Source organism: Xenopus laevis, chromosome 9_10L (assembly GCF_017654675.1).
Source record: "Xenopus laevis strain J_2021 chromosome 9_10L, Xenopus_laevis_v10.1, whole genome shotgun sequence".
NCBI lineage: Eukaryota > Metazoa > Chordata > Amphibia > Anura > Pipidae > Xenopus > Xenopus laevis.
This window is the reverse complement of record NC_054387.1, coordinates 126,075,936-126,084,942: the sequence shown is the minus strand read 5'-3', so window position 1 is coordinate 126,084,942 and position 9,007 is coordinate 126,075,936.

Below are 9,007 nucleotides of genomic sequence, written 5' to 3'. Positions count from 1 at the left end.
GTCAGTGCGTCAGCGTCGGCGTCATGACGTCAGCGCGTCCAAATTTGGTGCCAAAACCTGGCCTATTTAAGGCAACTCCGGGATTCCCTCAATGCCCGATTATAGGTTTAGTTTACTACTCCTGGGTGTGATTCATTACGAACTTCTTGTCTATTGTGTACCGACCCTTGCCTGGAATCCTCGACTTCGAACCTCTTCTGCCTGGACTGATCTTGTTGCCTGTTTGACCATTCTTCTGTCTCATCCTCTTCTGTACTCGGACATTGTTATTTCCTCCCTTGGTCCTCACTACTCCTGAGGCCTTTGGCCTTACAGAAGTGCTGGCTCTTTCTGAAAGTACATGATCAGGCAAAATGATCGTATATGGCTGCCTACACACCAATATTGGCTAAACAGTGTAATTTAGAAATAAAAACTACACTATAGAAATCATGACAGAATCCCCTGAAGGAATTGTTCAGTATAAAAATAGAAACTGGGTAAATAGATAGGCTATGCAGAATAAAATATGTCTCTAATATAGTTAGTTAGCCAAAAATGTAATGTAAAAAGGCTGGAGTGACTGGATGTGTAACATAATAGCCAGAACACTACTTCCTGCTTTTCAGCTCTCTTGGTTCCAACTGATTGGTTACCAGTTAATCAGTAACTTGAGGGGTGGCCACATGGGTCATAACTGTTTGCTTTTGAATCTGCCCTGCATTAGCTAATTGCAAACTAACTGGACAATTTTGGCCATGTGGCCCCACTTCAAGTCGTTGACTAACTCAGAGTTAGAGAGCTGAAAAGCAGGAAGTAGTGTTCTGTTATGTTAGACATCCAGTCACTCCAGCCTTTGTAGATTACATTTTTGGATAACTACAGGTATATTAGATTTTTTTTTTATTTTGTACAACCTATTTACCCAGTTTTTGTTTGTACACTGAACTGATCCTTTAACAAGGCTGAAAACATGAATGTTTTATTGAAATGGGAAAACAAATAGTTTTGCTGGAGACTTCTTGTGGATTTTGTCTTTAATACAGCCTTACTATTCGAACTTTCAGAAAACACTTGTACAACTATTGGTGTTTTTTTCACTGTGATTTTTTATTTTTTTAACTGCCCCTAAGTCTACCACTACACAACTATATGCATGCCATATCCTATTATGATAAATTATCATATTATTTCCCGAATCCCTAAAATTTTTCAGGCTTTTCCCCCCAATTCACTTGAATTTTTCATGTTTTTTGCCCTAAAACTTTGGATTTTTGGACTTCAAGTCGACCTTGACAACAGGTCTTCAGGCTTTTTGCAGCATCAGGGTATAACAAACTTTGAAAAATTCTAGTTTTTTTTCCCCCTCAAAAAAATCAAGATTGTCCAAGATTTTAACATTCCGATTTTAATAAATAACCCACGTAATCTCTGTGGAAGCAAAATGATCATAGTGCATCAGAAAATGTGATACTCTATTTATTGGCATTTCAGAAGAATTAAACATATTCATATTGTACCATCCACTTCAATATTTGCACCAGCCTGTATATGGTATTAAACAGATGGTAACATCTCACATATGATTTGTTTTAAAGGTTGCCAGGATCACCATAATATTTCTTGAATCTGTTAAGGCTGGTTACATAAGGCTGTTTTCTCCAGTACACACATGTGCATCAAAGGTAGGACTAACTTCAGGTCTTGGGTTGACACCCACCCTCAACTTTTTGGGGTTTAAAGTAATTTAACATGAAGGGGAAACTGTATAATATACAATATTTAAAACAGTAAAGGATATCAAAGGTCTTGGTGGTTCGCTCCCTCTGCCGGTTTCCAAAGGTGTCTGTTCTCCCTCAGACCTGTACAAGAAACCAATTCAAAGCTGCGAAGGGAAACAAGGGAGCGCTGGTTTCCCTTCGCAGCTTTGAATTGGATTAATATACAATATTGTCCATCTGTCTCAATATTAGCCTACATTAGTTAATTTAACTTATTTTGGAGACACCCTGCATCCCATAGTTACATTTTAAAAAAGAAGTCCATCAGTGCCCATCAATATATGCACATCTTTCCAACATTAAGCCCTGCGCTTGTTGAAATTGAAAGCCACATTTCTTCTGGCCAACCACACACACTTTTCTGGGTCAGCAGTGGTTTCTTAACATCTAGCAGAACATTGTCTGCCAAATGGAATGTAATATTTAATAAATTCATCAAGTTCTCTATGAAGATACATAATTATCACCACCATCACAAACGGCCTTCCTTTTGGATTCAAGACTGTACAATATAGGAGGATATGTTTTTACAAATATATTAGTAAACTACAGCTAAGTATCTGATTGAGTTAGTTTGATGGGTATACTCCAATTATTGCACATTACATGTCTAATGTTTTTTTTTCTGCATTTCAGTTTGCTGTGTATCTCATGGTCCAAAAACTGTGTATAGAGGCTTTAGCTACAGTAAAACAGTCTGTCTTTACGGTGAGCTCAACCTCAGCTACACTGTAATACAACAGTGACCATATCTGCTATTCATACACATGTGTTAGTCTTGGAGTTAAACGGAAAAGGTTAAACAGTACAGAAGCTGTAATGTAACAAAATATGCAACCAGTCAGGAGGTATTGTTTAATGTTTTGTGGTTTGCAAGGAAGTATCTGATTAGACAACCTTACCTTTCTCTATCTGGCCTCACTGTTTATATTGCACTTAAAGTTAATCTAAATCAGTGATTGCTAATCTGTCCAATTTGCCCCAGTAGGGGGCTCACAGCCTCTGTTGGGGAGCCCAGACAAAAGGCCAATTAGAGTGAGATCCTTGGTGAATAACTACTCATGGAGGCTCAGCATGAAGGACAGAGTGAGAATTGGGGGGTAAATATTAATTTTCTGCCCTAGATATTGATGAACACAAAGCTCATCTTAGAAAGTCTGAATACTAATCATATAAGAGGGAAATCATGTTGCATGACCATCGTCTCTAATTAATGTGTTGGCATCTGGTTGTTTTCCAGGTTTTCAGAGGCATTTGGAATTTTTACTACATGTATAAATCTTCATTAGGCTGGTTGATTGTCTTGGTAAGGGCTTCTTAAATTCTTGTGAACTTCTATGTACTGTAAGATTCAGCAGAAGTGGCACAGGGGAACTTGGTGGTACCAAGAGAGCTTTGCAGAGTAACCTAACATCAGATGCTGATTTTTTTTTCCAGGTTGTCTGCTTAATTGCAATAGTAATCACAGCCATAAGGGATGGTGTCCTAATGATTTCATCAACAATACACTGCTGGATATTAAAGGTGAGCTTTATGCAGAAAATTACATGCTAACTTGAAGTCCATGTCTAAAAGGACATGTTTAGGTTAACTCTTAAAGGTGGCCATACATGGGCCGATAAAAGCTGCTGACAGACCGTGTCGGCAGCTTATTGGCCCGTGTATGGGGCCCCCAGATGGGCTTCACCGATCGAGATCTGGCCGAAAGTCGGCCAGATCTCGATCGGATGGGACAAAAAATCCCGTCGGATCGCGGCCGCATCTATTCGTTGATGCGGTCCCGCGATCCGATCGTTGGGCCCTAGGGCCCACGATGGGATCAGGCCAATATTGCCCACCTCAAGGTGGGGATATCGGAGGGAGATCCGCTGGTTTGGCGATATTGCCAAACGAGCGGATCTCTCAGTGTATGGCCACCTTAAGAAGGAAATATTCAATCAGGTTTAGCAATAAACAAATACAACTTTGTATTGGATGAAAAAGAAAAAGGCTTTATTTTTCTAAACAAGAATAAATAGATCACTATAATGGACTGCCCCAAGGAACCTTTGTGTGATGAGCTTCTCTTTAACAGGGCAGAAGAAAGTGGAGATCAATGACACAGAAGATGCAAGGGCAAGGAAGGGATCCTGTTGAAACAACCCAGTATGTGGAACTTGGCACAATACAGTAAATGATTCCTTTCAGCACAGAGGAGTAAAGTGCTGACAATTAATAAATATTTAGTTTCCCAAACTGGTAGTGAAGAAATAACTTAAAATACTATTTAAATTTCCCTGACATTCTGCAGAAAATATATTACACTCCAAATGCACTATGTTGGCGCTGCAATGAAGAAACAGGATCTATGTTACACATCTGGTGGGACTGTAAAATTCTGAAAGAATTTTGGGATAAGGTGTTTGAGGCAATTAATGTAATATCGGGGGTACCTATAGAGAAAATCCCAACTATCGGTTTATCATCAATGATCCCAGGCACTAGGACAAAGTATAAAAATTCTCTATTGGGATACTGTTTAGGGGTATCAAGAACAGTGATACCTAGACATTGGAAATCGATATCACCTCCCAAATTTAGCGAGTGGAATTCTGAAATGGGGCAGATAATGCGTATGGAGGAAATATTGTCATATATACATGATAGACAAACAGTATATGCCAAGACGTGGGCAGCATGGGTTATGTTTCTGGAATCAGGCGCCATTACAAATTTATAACCGGACAGGAACAATCTTTTATAAGAGTACAAACTGTAGAATAACAGTCTTCTTCCTTCTTCCTTTTTTTTTTTTTCCTTGTCTGGGATGTTTCCCTTGGTTCTCTTGTAAACCAGCTCTCCCCCTGTTGATCTTTTTCAGGGGAATCATTATTATGATGTACTTTAAAGGGAGCTGGGTGTAGGGTCACTATACTCTCTACAATAGGACATGAGAAGAGGGCCAATATCAAGCAAAATAAATATGGGATTAAAACTCAATTCTACCTCTAATGTATCAATGGAAATCGGACAAACGGGATAGAGAGTCCAGGACTAATGAGAAGAAGTGTATACCCCAGTGATTTGTATTTGTTTTTCCATTCCCTATGTCTCTTGGTTTTCCTAGCATCTGAACGTAAATAATGTACAGAAAATATGTTATATTATTGTAATGAGAATGTTCAGATGCTATTCTTGTGGAGGATACATAAACCAAACTAAAGATAATATATATTAAAAAAAAAAAAAGATGGCACTGCCACATCTACTAAAAAACAAAATACTATTTAAATATGTTTTTTTTATTTCTTGATGGAGCAGATATTCTCCTAACCACCTCCAGCTGAATGTGCACCCTAGATAGCTAAATTATTGGGCACCACCACTAAATGTTTAGGACCCCACACCCCTGCACAGGTTTTGCACAGAAATAACAAAACTTCTCATCATTCAATTTAACTTAAGCTGGATCCGTATTCTTCTTGTGACCGCTGGAAGCCACTGAATCTGTGGCCTTTACAGCAAAACACCTAAGAAAATGCAAGGAGAAGCCTGGCTAAGGGGGAGCAATTGATTTGACAACCATAATGGCTGATCAATGAGGCAACCGATATCCAAGTCTTTTGCTGATATCAGTAGCCTCGTCTCCTGCCATACACATACCATACCATGGCCACCTTTAAACAATGTTTTATTATGGAGCCCAGCCTTCCCTATATGGCCTGTATTGAGAGCATTGTGCTAAACCCCTGAAAGGAACTGAGCCGCTACATGTTGCTGAACCACCGAAGGCTATGCTGCCATGTAAACCTGTACTATTCATGTCTAACAGACCTACCTGATGCTACTGATTTACCTAACCTGCCCCACCAGTTCAGCTGATAATTTGCTATGGGAGGTGCCAGCAATACTGGTTCCACAAGCACAAATAGTAGCCTCCTAGGAATGTCTACAAAGCTCATTGTTAGTATTTGTAGAACCACCATTTGTTGTGGGGCTGAAAGCAAAGACAAAGGTGTAGTTTGCTAACCCAGGAACTGGGACAAGGTAGGGCATCAAGACATTAAAACATAATCATGTTTGTATGTGTTGCTTGTGACTATTTTCTGTATTCTGCGTATCATCCATTTGTATGTCCAATTAGAAATGTACATGCATGCTGTGAAGTGCATTGATTCTCTGTATAGCCAAACAGTTAGCCATTTATATACAGTGTCCAGGTTCCAATGGGACAATGGTTACAAGTGTTATCCTAGAATATTATATTTATTAATGTACTGAGCACAATGCTTACCTGTGCAAGATATGTTCTTCATAGAGTGTGCTGTTATGCTCTACGTAGAATCATTAGCTGCATTTATATTCATGTGAGTCATTAAATGTGTTTAACTTGCATTTGGCCTAGCAGCATATCTATAGGTGAAAGCATACCAATTAACATGACTACCCAAAAAATACTGTTGCATTAAGGCTATCCAGATTTATGTGTTCCTACTTCTATAGAGGCTGCTGCTTTCGTGTGTCCTGAGGCTGGCTGTCGCTTGGCGACTGCCCAAGAACTCAATTGCTTCATAACTGTGCCATTGAGTGAAAGACTGCATTTCCCATGATTCACTGTGAGACTCAAACTTAAATGTGGTTTCAAAAACTTGCATTCTTGCTTTTGCCTTCAGTCAAAATGGTGCTATATCTAATAAGCAGGTGAAAGCATACCTAATTAAACATGACTTCATCCCATATAAATAATACTTTTATTCCAGTTCATTCTAAAAATAGAGCCTAATCACAGAAGTTCCTTCTCTATATTTTATACCCTTGTATTTTGTGTTGGCCATACATTAGTCAACAGCTTATTGGTCGTTGAAGGCCTTTCCAAATGGTCTTTCTAATCAATATCTGGCTGAAAATTGGCCATAAAGTTATTGGGCAAGTTCAAAAATCCCATCAGGCAAGGATTATGCCAGTGTATTCAAGCCGTCCCCTCCAGATAGGTCTTCATTATGGTCATATATTTGGCCAGGGGGTCATGCAGTTGGCTCAACCTGATTTGTCCTGGTGCATTAGTGGCCAAACTTGACCATGGAAACTAAGCTATACTTAGCTCACATATGTGCAAAATAGCTATACATATAATACATGTACCAGTACCAACAATAAAAACAGTATTAATCAACCCCCAACAATGAGGGGGGGAGCAAAGATCTAATTGGTTGGCTGTGCAATAAAGCACCTACAATATCTAAGTCAATCAGCTGCAAAGTTTTTCTTTTGTGAGAAATAAGTAGAAAATAAGTAAAAATAATTTCTTCAAATCCTTATGCTCAGATGGTATCGGTTTCCAGTAATCTTTGCCAGTAGCAGTTCCCAGTAACCTTTGCCCAGTCAATAAATGATTTGTACTTTTCTTCTGATAATGTGTCCTTCTGTGATTCCTTTCAACATACCTTGCCTGTCCAGTGTCAGAAACAGCAGGAAAGCAGAGTGATTGTGCTAAAAGCCTTTTAATAAGACTATACTGTTAAAGGAACAGTAACATCAAACAATGAAAGTCTTTTAAAGTAATGAAAATATCCCATAGTGTTGCCCTGCACTGGTAAAACTGATGTGTTTGCTTCAGAAACACTACTATAGTTCATTAGTTCATATAAACAAGCTGCTGTGTAGCAATGGCGGCAATTTAAAAAAGTCTATATGGCACAGGATAAATAACGGATAACAGATAACATTATGTTCTACAGAGCTTATCTGCTATCTGCTTTGTAACCTGAGCCTTTTCTCCTTTGCATGGCTGCCCCCATTGCTACACAGCAGCTTGTTTATATGGACTATAGTAGTGTTTCTGAAGCAAAGACACCAGTTTTACCAGTGCAGGGCAACACTGCATTATATTTTTATTACTTTAAAACAATTTCATTTTTTTTTGTTACTGGTCCTTTTAATAATTACATGCAGTAGTAAAGTAGGTTGAAAAAGACACATGTCCATCAAGTTGAATCTTTTAAGTCTATTATAACTTGCCTAACTGCCAGTTGATACAGAGCAAGGAAAAAAAAACCTGTATGCAGCCTCTTCAATTTGCCTCAGAGGGGGGGGGGGTTCCTTCCTGACTCCAAAATAACAATGGGGCCAGTCCCGGGATCAACCTGTACTATGAGCTATCTTCCATAACCCTGTATTCCCTCACTTGCTAAACACCATCCAACCACTTCTTAAAGGGATTCTGTCATGATTTTTATGGTGTAGATTTTATTTCTAAATTACACTGTTTACACTGCATATAATTCAGGTTACAGTATAAAATGTAATTCCTGAATCAACAAGTATATTTTTTAGTTGTAATATTGGTGTGTAGGTGCATCTCTGGTCATTTTGCCTGGTCATGTGCTTTCAGAAAGAACCAGCACTTTAGGATGGAACTGCTTTCTGGCAGGCTGTTGTTTCTCCTACTCAATGTAACTGAATGTGTCTCAGTGGGACCTGGATTTTACTATTGAGTGCTGTTCTTAGATCTACCAGGCATCTTGTGCTAGGGAGCTGCTATCTGGTTACCTTCCCATTGTTCTGTTGTTAGGCTCCTGGGGAGGAAAGGGAGGGAGGTAGGGTTGCCACCTTTTCAAAAAGATTTTACTGGCCAGTGGTGGGGGCTGGAACTAAAGGGCCGCAATGCAACAAAGGGTGGACGTGATGCAGAAATGGGCCACAAAAGGGATGGGGCCACGATGAAAGATGCCAAGAAGACAAAGAAAAGGTAAGTTCCACAGGAGAGCCAAGTGCTTTTGTTAAGAGTATTACAAATTACCGGCAACTACATTGCCGATAAATTTGCAATACCGGCCCCGGCCTTGACAGGTGTTTGCCGGGTGGCAACCTTAGACGGGGGTGATATGATTCCAACTTGCAGTACAGCAGTAAAGAGTGACTGAAGTTTATCAGAGCACAAGTCACATGACTGGGGGCAGCTGGGGAACTGACAATATGTCTAGCTCCATAGTCCGATTTCAAAATTAAATATAAAAAATATGTTTGCTCTTTTGAGAAATGAATTTCAGTGCAAAATTCTGCTGGAACATCACTATTAACTGATGTATTTTGAGAAACAAAACATGTTTTTTCCATGACAATATCCTTTTAAAAGAGAGTCAGAGGGAATGATCCAGGTTTTTTTTAATTTTTTTGTACCTGATGTGCTCTTTAATAAGTCTGCTAATCAGATAAACGTCTGTGAGTATAACTGCTAGCACTAATGCTACAGAATTTATATGTGGCTC